Source organism: Microcaecilia unicolor, chromosome 1 (genome assembly GCF_901765095.1).
Source record: "Microcaecilia unicolor chromosome 1, aMicUni1.1, whole genome shotgun sequence".
NCBI lineage: Eukaryota > Metazoa > Chordata > Amphibia > Gymnophiona > Siphonopidae > Microcaecilia > Microcaecilia unicolor.
Window position 1 is genome coordinate 306,197,155 of NC_044031.1, and position 13,539 is coordinate 306,210,693.

Below are 13,539 nucleotides of genomic sequence, written 5' to 3' on the forward strand. Positions count from 1 at the left end.
GGGAATAAAACAGGGACCCTGCTTGCCCAAGTGGTTAAAACATGGGGAGGGAATAGAGTGATATCAGCCATAAAGGATGAGAAAGGCCAAATACATACGAAAAGCGAAAAAATAGAAAAATATTCCGAGAACATTTCAGCCAGATATACCACAAATATAAAGGAAGAGATAAGGAATCCCTCAAAGATATTTAGAAGCATCACAGCTGCCGAAATTCTCTTCACTGGCATTGCAGACTCTGAATGAACCAATCAATCACTGGCAAAGAGCTCCAAGCCACCATTAAATCATTGCCGCTCCACTCTGCCCCAGGTCCAGATGGATTTACGGGAGAGTTCTATAATATGATACCCCAGAAAGCATTACTGGCGCTGCATGCATACCTAGAGGAAGCAATGGAGACAGGCAGGTTTCCCCGACACAATAACATGGCACTGATCACGCTGCTACCCAAACCAGGGAAAGAAGGGGATAAACCTGATGCCTACCGACCCATCTCGCTCTTGAACGTCGATATAAAAATACTAGCAAAAATCCTGGCCACTAGGTTGGCCAAATACTTACCAGATATAATAGGGCCCGAATAAGTGGGATTTGTGAAGGATAGGCATTCATCCACTAATGTGCGCAAACTGCTGATGGCAATGAGCAACAGCCAAGTAAATCAAATACCAGCAGTCCTCCTAAGTCTCGACGCCGAAAAGGCATTTCACAAAATAGGATGGGAATTTTTGTTTGGAGTGTTGGCATATACGATGATGCATGGCTGGTATCTACAGGCCGTACAGACACTATACACAAAGCCTACTGCGTCTGTATTAATCAATGGAGTGCAAACAGACCCTATAGACATAGGGTGGTGTACTCGTCAGGGATGTCCCCTCTCACCCCTACTGTTTTTTATGTCTATTGAGCCACTGCTCTGCACTCTAAAGAAGATGAGTGGATAAAGGGCCTGGAGGTGGGTGGAGAGGTAGTGCAGACTCTGGCATTCGCGGATGACCTGTTGGTGATGATGAGAGACCCCCAGAATTCGTTGAGGCAGCTCTGGGCACAGATAGAGCAATACAGTGCTCTTTCAGGGTTCAAAATAAATGCACACAAATCACATTGGCTCACCATCTCTCCTGGGGTGGGAGACACAGGGCTAGAGGAGTTGGGAGTGAAGGAAGCGGAAGATGCAATCAAGTACTTAGGAGTCCAAATCCCCCAGAACCTAGCTCAAGTGTGTGCCCAAAATGTGAACAGGCTACTGGAGGATATGGCACACAAATTGAAGCTGTGGCAACCCCTCCCGCTCTCTTTGCTTGGCAGAATAGCGCTATACAACATGATGATTGTGCCCAGATGGCTGTATGTGTTTCAAACACTCCCACTCTATCTTCCAAGGAAAGTGGAACGGCAAATAAACAAAATATTGCAGAAATTCCTTTGGAAAGGAAAGAAAGCAAAAGTTGCCATGCGGATTCTGCAGATCCCAAGAGAATACGGGGGCCTGGGCCTCCTGAGTTTGCAATACTTAACGGTAGCCTGTGGAATCCGGCATCTAAATGACTGGTTTCGAAAGACAAGTGAATATTCAGCTACCCATATGGAATTAAGCCTGTTTGGCTCGGACAACTTTACAGGATTTCTGCATGGTAGCAAGCAACACCCCCCAGAAGTCCTGCAAAAGTCACATATTTTGCCTACGAAGATAGCAGTGTGGAAATAGATCTGTCACATGCATGGTTTCTCGCCGAAAGCTACCCCCTATCTGTCGATATGTGGTAACCCAGGGATAAGCTATGCAGTATTCAATAAATGGAAGGAAAAGGGGATAGAATACTTGCATCATGTGCTCACAGACGAAGGACACATCAGAACGTTTCCAGAATTGAAAGCCCAGTTCAAAATAAACTCAGCGGACTAGTTCCATTATTATCAAGGCACTATGTATCCAGTCTGCCTTAGACAGACCTCACCGAGGATGCGAGGGAGGAACTGGCTTCTGCCATGTCACTGGGGTCGCAACTGAAACTGCCAATGACCTACCACCACCGCCACATCCGAGATACAATGCTAGAACTAGACTATGCGGGATATGCGGTAAAATGGAGCCAAGATTTGGGAAGCCAGATAACAAAGACTATGTTCAAGGACCATATGCGGACGCTTTGGCAGACCACCAAACTGGCAGAGCACTGGGAAATACAATATAAATTCGCATTAAGGATTTACGTGGCACCTAGAAGAGCGTTCCATATGGGAGCCTCGCCAGATGGAGCGTGTGGGAAATGTCATCAAGAAGGGGCTACGTTGGCTCGTATGTTTTGGACCTATCCAAGAGCAGCCTGGTTTTGGAGAAACATACTAAGGCAAGTAACAGAGCTCTGGTCTCGAAGATGGAATTATGATCCAAAATTGCTTTTTGGACATCCAGGCCTAAGCAAGCCAACACCGAAAGGATTTACAGACTTTGTAAAAAGAGCTACAGTGGTAGCGAAAAAAGCAATCTTACAGGAGTGGCTGGGGAATAAACCACCATCACTGCAATATTGGCAAACTCAAATGCTCATGCTTTTACGTACAGAACATTTGGCAGTGCGGAACCAGCCCCAGCTGAGAAAACAGCAATTTGAACGCAGATGGGCACCCTTTTGGGAAACTTTGACCCCAACAGCCCGGAGCCAGATACTGAACCTATAAATCCTGGTTACTGCTGCTCCCGCTGCCTCTGCTTGTTATTGGACACAGAAGGGGAGGGAGGGGAGGGTTTGGGGGAGGAAGGGGGGAGGGAACAGGGAGGGGAGGGGGAGTAGTTTAGGGGGGGGGGAAACTAAAAACATAAATACGATGGTATGTCAACAGTTAACTGTGAAAAACAATTATGCAATGTGAAATGTAACAAGCCGATTGTGTTAAACCTTAATAAAAATGATTGAAACATAAATAGTGTGCGATATTTTACAGGTGTCCAATGCAACTCCCTCAGAATGGAAGAACTAGGCATTAAATGGGCAATTCTATAATCTAGGTGTCGCATAAGTAAATGTCTAGAATACCAGCATTTCAGCATGTATGTGTGCTTGTACTTGCATTACTGCTAGCAGGGAGCCTAAGTGATATTCTGAAAATACCAAATTACATAGCGTGTACTTGCACGGGAGCAACACAGCAACAGACAGAACTAGGCATGTGACTTACAGAAAACCTCATTTAGGTGTCTGCACTTACGCCAGCTCTATGGCTGGTAACACTGAGCATCTAAAAGTGAGTCATGCCGATCTCAGGTTAAGCCACTGATCCCAGTCACTTAGAATCTGTTACGGAAAAGGATCCTACTGCGTGTCCTTGGGGCACCTACATGGAGGCTCCCAGTTGTAGAATTGTCTCCAAATTGTCCACATCCAGAAATCAGATTTAAGTAAAAATCAGCAATTCAGTCAACATAAAAAATCATCTGACATTCTGAAGATGAAGCAAAATACATAACAAAACCTCTGGACAAACTGTCAGCAGAGTTGAGAACTATTCCTAGATAACAGATTTGATGCTGAATTGGAATAGGTTCAAGAAAGGAGGGTAAAGAGCAAAGCTGATCAGTAGGTACCACCATCATCTCAGTCTTTTAGACCATTCTGACCACACTGTGCTGAAATCTCACTAAAATGCTCAACTATCTGTGACTGATGAGAACCAGGAGACTTAGAAAAAAGTGCAGTCGATAATAAAAAAAACTGACAAACAATATTCTGTCACAAAAGATCACATAAAGAGGACAAATAGATGTCAAATAACACAGCAGAAAACACAGAACCACCAGAGACCCCCCCCCCCCCCCCCCCCACATAATAAACCACTGCAACTCCCTGGGGGAAAAAGAAAAACATACTTGATGGAGACAACCTTCCAACAAGAAGGAAAACCATAGTAAAACTGTTCCCCCACAGGCAGAAGTAGGCCAGATGCCTTCAAGGGAAGAGCAGATGGAGAGTGAAGGCTGCTAACTATCCCCGTCAGCTACTAAGCAAGTTGTAAATACAGTATAGACAAAAAACACACTTTGAAATGTCTGTATACAAATCCTAGAAGCCTGAAAAATAAGATGGGACAGTTAGAGTTTGTTTAACTAAATGAAAATACCTCATATAATAGGCATATAAGGGTAGAAATTACATCATCATGACAGAGTGGATTAAACTGGAGGGTGTTAGTGCTATATGTTAACAAGGAAATTGAGTGAAACAGAGTAAAAATTTAGTAGGAAACAGATTGTAAAGTGGATACAGAGAGGTCAGAAAGAGTGAGAGATATAGGGAACATTATAAAAATTAAAGGATGAGAGACAATAGATACTATAGATGAAGAAATGAGATAGAGCAACATGGGATAAGGGTGAGGGAGAATCAGAGAAAGAAGAAATGAAAAACGAAACAAAAAAAAGAGAACACAAATGAAAGAAGAAAAGTAAAAATATGAAAAATAGAACAAACACATTATCTACACAACAAGCGTTAGAAGTCAGAGGCTGTGATTATAACACCTCATTCTCACTATCCTTGGTCCACAGGAGGGAATCTTTCTTATAGGAAAAGTTTGTATCACCTCATTACTAGCTTTAATTGTAGCTTCATCACATGCTTCAGGCAGTTCCTCACATCTGCTTGTTATGGTCAGATTTCCTCTTTCCTCAGATCCCTGAGGCTCAGTTCTGAATCCTTTTTGCTCAAATTGGATTAAAATGTCAGGCCTGACATTGTAGAAACCTATAATAAGAAAAAGACAGCAAAATATGCTTTTTTTTTTTTTACCACAGAATTATTCACAGGCACCTCCACTGGTACAGAATTAAAAAAAAAAAGAAGGGTTCTGCTGTACTGATCATCATCAAAAATGTATTCTAGAAATACCCCGATATTTTCATGCTGTGGTGAGCAACTCCTTTCTCAACAGCTACAACAGATATGTTATACGCATTAATACTGCATAAATATAATGGAAATGTGTGTCATCACGAGTTTTGTTGGTGATTCGATTATTAGGCATGCAGATAGCTGGGTGGCTGGTGGACGTGAGGATCGCCTGGTCACTTGCCTGCCTGGTGCAAAAGATCTCACGCGTCACCTAGATAGGACTTTAGATAGTGCTGGGGAGGAGCCGGCTGTCTTGGTACATGCGGGTACCAATGACATAGGAAAATGTGGGAGAGAGGTTCTGGAAGCCAAATTTAGGCTCTTAGGTAGAAAGCTGAAATCCAGAATCTCTAGGGTAGCATTTTCTGAAGTGCTACCCGTTCCACGTGCAGGGCCCAAGAGTCTCAATGCGTGGATGAGACGATGGTGCAGGGAGGAGGGTTTTAGATTTGTTAGGAACTGGGCAACATTCTGGGGAAGGGGGAGCCTATTCCGAAAGGATGGGCTCCACCTTAACCAGAGTGGGACCAGGCTGCTGGCATCGGCAATTAAAAAGGAGCTAGAGCAGCTTTTAAACTAGAAACTGGAGGAAGGACGACAGTCTCTCAAAAGCGCAAGGTTCGGGATAAGGTATCTTTCAAAGATATCACCAAAACAAGGAAGATAGGGTATCCCGATAGTGAGGTTGCAAAAAAAGACCATAGTAGATCAGGTGTCCTTAAATAAAAATAAAAATCAGACAAAAGCAAAAGATTGCAAATTAATACTGTCAAGTACTGAGCATGATGTAAATAGGAACAACACAAAACAAACAAAGAAGTGGGTAAAAACCAGGAGTCCCAGAGACTGGATCACTTCAGTAGAGAACAATGACGATGATCCAGAGTTAGCAATGCTGGAAAATGCAATCTGTACAGTAATGGTCTGAAAAATTTCCAGCATTGCTAACTCTGGATCATTGTCATTGTTCTCTACTCAACCATTTAGGTTTGTCCTCTTTTTTTTCTTTGGATAGTTTTGATTTATGCATATTTATCTTTTCAGAAAATGCCAGTGTTTATTTATAATATCATATCATCTTTTATTAAAACTGTTATATACATGTTTTAGAAATTGTCATATACAGGTTTGACTTCATGTCATATACATGTTTTAGAGATGTATAAATTATTATAACGGTTTTGCTGTTTGTTCTTTATATTATTCAGTTTTTATTTTTATTTCTTTTTATGAAGTTACATTTGTACAATATTCAAATTATATATGTTTTTTTTGCTTATGTTTTTTCATATATTATATATATTGTTTTAATATTGTTTTTATTTGTAGACTCCTGATGTAGGCCTTTTGGCCGAAACACAACGTTGTGTCGAGTCAATATACTACTTAATAAAATTTGATTCATCTTCACTGTGATCCAGTGTCTGGGACTCCTGGTTTTTACCCACTTCTTTGTTTGTTTTGTGATATATCCGTGGGACTTCTTTGAGTTCTCCACTTTTGTGGATTCTCTACTAATAGGAACAACAAACATAATTTGAAATGTCTATATGCAAATGCCAGAATCCTAAGAAATAAGATGGAAGAGTTAGAATATATTGCACTAAATGAAAAATTTGATATAATAGGAATCTCTGAGACCTGGTGGAAGTAGGATAAACAGTGGGACACTGTCATACCGGGTGTAATGGAAGATGTAAAGGATTGCTTTTCAACCCTTTGATTGATAATGAACTCTGAAATATTCTGTCTTTGACTGAAAGTAACTTTTCTTGTAAATACAAAAACAAGTTGGAATGCAGAAGATAAGACACAGCTCTAATTAATTTGGTATGTGAAGAGGAGGATTGCGCTTGTTTTCGAAGTTCAGATTGGCCACCTGGCCTTGGAAACATGTGACCACATTCCCACAGAATGGCTCGTTTCTCAAGCATTCTGTAATTTTCCTTAGCTCTGAACATGAGTTCTAAGCTTAATAAAAAGGGGGGCTTGTTGCAGCGAAGATCTGAGGCTCATCTGTGGGTGGACGCATCGTGCAGAAAAGACTTGTTCCTGGTCATAAGGAGACTTCGGGCTTTTGCTGCAACGGGCCTCCCTGCTGATGAGATAAGGGCCTGAAATTCCTGACCAGTGATGTTGTATGTATAGTGTATTAATGCTTCTTTTCCTGGTCTAAGAACTCTTAGCATTGCTTAGATGTAGAGACCAGTGATGTAATGATTGTTTATAGATAGGTATTGTTTCTTTTTAGTTATATAGCTAATCATTGTGTGTATATAGCTAATCATTGTATATGTCTTAACCATTGTATATATCTTAATCATTGTAGATTTTAGCACCTCAAATAAAAGTCTCAATTACCTAATACGAATCTAAAAGAATCCACGGTAATTACTGAGTAGTCTGTGCTAGTGAGACAGGCTGTAAATCCATAGCAGTACACCGGGGTACAAATTATATCTTAGCGATAGGGTGGATTGAATTGGTGGAGGGGTAGCACTGTATGTTAAGGAGGGTCTTGAATCAAATAGATTGAAAATTCTGCAGGAAACAAAATGCATCTTGGAATCCCTATGGATTGAAATTCCATGTGCAAAGGGGAAAAGGATAGCGATAGGAGTGTACTACCGTCCGTCTGGCCAGGATGAACAGACGGATGTAGAAATGTTATCCGAAAATAGGGAAGCTAACAAGCTGGGCAACACAATAATAATGGGTGATTTCAATTACCACTAATATATGTTGAAGGACTAGTAGAATGTATATCAAAATATCCTAAGTAATTCTACTATATGAAACCCTGTATTGCAGGTGTAAATTCACATATATTTATGAAAATATATGGAGAAAAAAAGACTTCAGAAACCACGGAGAAATCTCTTTAAAGGAACACCTTTCAAAGTTAAGAGAACTCCTCTTCAATCAATTTTTTGTGAAGACTAGTGATTGAAGAGGAGTTCTCTTAACTTTGAAAGGTGTTCCTTTAAAGAGATTTCTCCGTGGTTTCTGAAGTCTTTTTTTTCTCCATATATTTTCATAAATATATGTGAATTTACACCTGCAATACAGGGTTTCATATAGTAGAATTACTTAGGATATTTTGATTTCAATTACCCCAATATTGACTGGGCAAATGTAACAGCAGGCCACGCTAGGGAGGTAAAATTCCTTGATGAAATCAAGGACTGCTTTATGGAGCAGCGGTACAGGAGCCGACAAGAGGAGGAAAAATTCTAGACCTAGTCCTTAGTGGAGCGCATGATCTGGTGTGGGAGGTAATGGTGATGGGGCCACTTGATAACAATGATCATAATATGATCAGGTTTGATATTACCTTTGGAGTAAGTATAAACAGGAAATCCAAAAGGTTAGTGTTTAACTTTCAAAAAGGAGACTATGATAAAATGAGAAGAAGAGTGAAAAAAAAAAAAACTTAGAGGAGCGGCTGCGAGGGTCAAAAATTTACATCTGATGTGGATGCTGTTCAAAAATAAATACCATCCTAGAAGCCCAGGTCAAATATATTCCGTGTTTTAAAAATGGAGGACGGAAGACCAAACGACAGCCGGCATGGTTAAAAAGTGAGGTATAGGAAGCTATTAGAGCTAAAAGAAAATCCTTCAGAAAACGGAAGAAGGAACCGATTGAAAATAATAAGAAACAGCATAAGGAATGTCAAGTCAAATGCAAAGCGCTGATAAGGAAGGCAAAGAGGGACTAAATTTTTTTTAGATATATTAAAAGCAAGAAGCCGGCAAAAGAATCAGTTGGACCTCTAGGTGACCGAGGGGTAAAAGGGGCAATCAGGGAAGACAAAGCCATAGTGGAGAGATTAAATGAATTCTTTGCTTTGGTCTACACCGAGGAAGATTTGGGAGAGTTACCCGTGCCAGAAATGGTATTCAAAGCTGATGAGTCGGAGAAACTAAATGAAATCTCTATAAACTTGGAGGATGTAATAGAGCAATTTGACAAACTGAAGAGTAGCAAATCTCCTGGACCGGATGGTATTCATCCCAGAGTACTGACAGAATTGAAAAATGAACTGGCGGAACTATTGTTAGTAATATGCAATTTATCTTGGAGGGTAGCCCGTGTAACGCCGATATTTAAAAAAGGTTCCAGAGGAGATCTGTTAAATTATAGACCAGTGAGCCTAACGTCGGTGCCAGGCAAAATGGTAGAGACTATTATAAAGGACAAAATTACAGAGCATGGATTAATAAGACAAAGCCAACATGGATTTAGTGAAGGGAAATCTTGCCTCACCAATCTATTACATTTCTTTGAAGGGGTGAACAAACATGTGGATAAAGCCAAGCCGGTTGATATTGTGTATCTGGATTTTCAAAAGGCGTTTGACAAAGTACCTCATGAAAGACTCCAGAGGAAAATGGAGAGTCATGGGATAGGAGGAAGTGTCCTATTGTGGATTAAAAACTGGTTAAAGGATAAAAAACAGAGAGTAGGGTTAAATGGTCAGTATTCTCAATGGAGAAGGGTAGATAGTGGGGTTCCCCAGGGGTCTGTGCTGAGACCGCTGCTTTTTAACATACTCATAAATGATCTAGAGATGGGAGTAACTAGTGACGTAATTAAATTTGCTGATGATACAAAGTTATTCAAAGTTGTTAAATTGCCAGAGGACTGTGAAAAATTCCAAGAGGACCTTACGAGACTGGGTATGTAAATGGCAGATAACGTTTAATGTGAGCACGTTCAAAGTGATGCATGTGGGAAAGAGGAACCCGAACTATAGCTACGTAATGCAAGGTTCCACGTTAGGAGTCACCGACCAAGAAAGGGATCTCGGACTCGTTCTTGATGATACATTGAAACCCTCTGCTCATTGTTCTGTGGCGGCTAAGAAAGCAAATAGAATGTTAGGTATTATTAGGAAAAGAATGGAAAACAAAAGAGAGGACGTTATAATGCCTTCGTATCGCTCCATGGTGCGACTCCATTCTCTTCTGTTCTACAATTAACCCTTTCGACAATAAATGTTAACTCACTAATCTCTAATTGGTCTGTCTTGAATAGACTGTAAGCTCTGATGAGCAGGGACTGTCTCTTCATGTTCAAGTGTACAGTGCTGTGTATGTTTAATAGCGCTATAGAAATGATACATAGTAGTATTAGTAGTAATAGCAATGCTGCTCAATTACACACCCCGACAGTATCTGCTTTACAGAGAGGATAATGGCTTCTTATCCCACCAGCTCTGAATTCCTAAATAATCTCGGCTGATTTTATTAAGATGTGTAGGAGGAATTTTATACTTACTTGTTACAGGAGGGTGAGTCTGTTCAGATGTCTCTGATTTAGGAGGATCCATCAAGGGGAGATCTTCCTCTAGTTTAACACCGAGTGAGATCACAGAAGTTAGAACTGGAAGGTCTGTTAAGAAAAAATACATTAGAAGGAGTCATCAAAGATACAATAATACTAAATTAGGAAATGGACTTTAAGTCTCTAAATGCCTGGAGACTTTGATCTGAAAATTCAGAGACCTTCAAACCCAAAACATTTACTTACTCTTAATGAGATCATCTGGGTTTTCTTTTTCCTCCCACTCAAAATGTTGAGTGAAATATTTCTCGTCTTCATTCTTAATCTTGAATATGACATCAGGATTAACAATTGAATAACCTGTAAGTAAGCAGGAAAATTGCATTTAAATTTGTATGTAGAAGCCCTGGGGAGGTTCCATCTGTTTCCTGTTGTGAACAAGTAGTGCGTTAAAGTGTGTATGTGTACATACAGGACTAAGTTCTGTATATGGAGCCAAAAAAATGACGCTGATAAAAATTGGAGCTAAATGCTATTCTATAAACAGTTCTCAGAGTTAGGTGCTGTTGATAGAATAGTGTTTTGCGCTGGAATCTTTGACCAATTTTGGGTGCAAGGATTTACACCCACTGAAACCTGGTTTATATTCTTACACAGAAGTTGTAGTTCTCAGGAAGAAAGGTCAAACTTTTGTTGTACAGAAAAGGGAGACAGACTGCAGCTGGTCTTGTATGAAGCCTCCAGTTTAAGGTAAACATTTTATCTTTTGCAACAGAAGCCAGGTCTCAATTTCAGGTGCCCATGGGACCTGGTACCTGGGATTTTTCCAGCTCTGATAAAATAACAGCACCCATTCCATTAATGTGCCTGTATGGTAGATGATAAAAAAAAGACATATTTACCTTGTGATGTGAGGATGTCATGAATCTCCTTGATGACCTTCTTGTACAGCTCCTTCTGCCATTCTCCCAGAATGTCCCAGTCCGCTTCCAAGAAATAAGCAGCAACATCCTTGAACAAGGCCTGGAACAACAGACAAGACACCGTCAGTCACAGTTTCATTATAATGTTTACCTTGTTGTGTAGACTGGATGGACCGTGTCCGTGCAGGTCTTTATCCGTTGTCATCTACTATGTTACTATGTTTGTGGAACAGACTTTGTTATATGACCTCAGTCAGTAAGATCAGAGCTCCAGTACATTATAGTATGAAGTATATAGTACGAGTTCTGTCCCCTTAAATCTCCAATATTTTGAACAGACTTCCTGGTCCTTACACTGGAAATCTCTCTTGTTGACTGATGTAGCAGTTGGAAGGAGGAGGCAGCAACAACTGAAGAGGTGGGAGATAAAGAGGCTGTGGGTTAGTGTAGCTAAGGTTGGAGAAAGAACATGAGACGGAATGACGTCACAAAGCTGAAGCCAGTTTAGCCCAACAGCCGCCATATTGGTACATAGAAAACAAAGCAAACAATCAGCTGCTGTATCCATACTGTCATTGTAAATTGTTATTTTATCTCAGTTATATTTATTTATTTATTTGTAGCATTTGTATCCCACATTTTCCCACCAATTTGCAGGCTCAATGTGGCTTACATTTGCCGTAATGGCGGTTCTATAGTCTAAAGAGAATCCACAAAAAGTGGAGAACTCAATAGATCCCACGAGGCGTGAAATGAAAAATAAAAAAGGTGGGAATATAAGCCAGGCTATCCAAAGAATGGAACCAAATTATCTTTAAAAAAAACAAAGTTTAATAATTTCCAAACAAATAGTAATGTAACAATCACACATTAAAAATGACTCGACACAACGTTGTGTTTCGGCCGAATAGGCCTACATCAGGAGTCTATAAACATAAACAAACAATGAATAAATAAATTAAGCATAAAAAATAATAATATAAGCAAAAATTATACTGAAAGAGGAACATATATAGATTATCAAAAAGATCAAAAAAACACCATATAAATGCAAAGAATAAAATTCTATTAGCATAAAGCCAATTGAAAATTATACATGTATATATATATATATGCCAAATAATATGTTAAACATTGCCATTTCCGGGTAACAGAATTACAAATGGTATTGCGATAAGGTGCATACATACGTGGTAACATACATGGAATAGAAATATGACAGTGTGTGCGGCACCCTGACATAATAGACCATACAAAAAAAAAAACAGACAAAAAACCCCCCAACAAAACAGATTAAAACAAAAACAGACCATGACAAAAAAAAAAACCCTCCCAAAAAAAACCTCACAACAAAACAACCCAAGACAAAATAGACTCTTAATCAAGCTGGATTATGTTTTCAAGCAGATTTATGATTCTCACTAGATACCAAGTGTGGATAGTGAAGTCAAGGCGTAGGCAGGTGCCAGGACTTTCAAGTGACAAGCCGTGGACTTTCTCAGTAATTTATGGCTCCTCCACTTCTTTGTACCCTTCAAATTCGTACCATTCAAAAATAAATCTATTTCATCAGGCCCTTTTGTCAGGAGTCTATTTTCTCAGGGACTTTTATGTCAGGAACTTTTTTTGTTTGGAGCTTTTTTGTCTGGTTTCTTTTGACCAGGTGCCGGTGTGTGCAGCATATTGTAACGTCTATGGCCGTGACCACCCTCAGACTTACCTTGTTTCTGGGGGTCAGCATCTGTGCTGGCTTCTGTCTGTTTCTGTGTTAGTTTTGTCTCTGGCTCTGTGTGCTGATTACTTCACTAGACCTCACCTGTGTGGGCTATGCTTCCCTGGGGAGCCAGCATCTAAGATGGCTGCCGCCTGGCTCTATGCCAGTTTCCAAGATAGCTCCTGCTTGTCTTTCCTGTGCGTTCACTTCCTATGTGTTCCCAGCCTCCCCTTGGTGTGAGTGTGTTTCCTGCTCCTGTCCTGCGCAGGTGACATCATCAGTGAGGGCCTTCATAAGGAAGTGCTGTGCTTGCATGCAGGGCCTTTGCATAGTGTTATGCTATAGGTCGTCAGGTTAGTGACTGCACTGCTGCGCTGCTACTTAGCCTTTCTCTGGGGCTCTTGCCCATCTGCTACTTTGTGTCTGGGGACTGCTAGTCCTTCCGTGGGGGGCTCTGCCCTGCTGTTTTGTGTCTGTGGACTGCTTGTCCTTCAATTGCCTTGCTCTGTGTTTGGAGTTTGAAGCTTCAGCCATTTTCTCTCTGTCTGTGTTTGGTGTCTGAAGCTTCAACCCTGACCTGGTTATCCCTGGCTTTTCCTCTGTCCGCTGCCTGTCTCTATTGCATGAATCCAGATATTCTCTGCCTGCTGCCTGTTTCTGACTATAGCCTGAACCCTGATACACTCTGTGTGCTTCTGCCCAGCTTATGTGTATATCC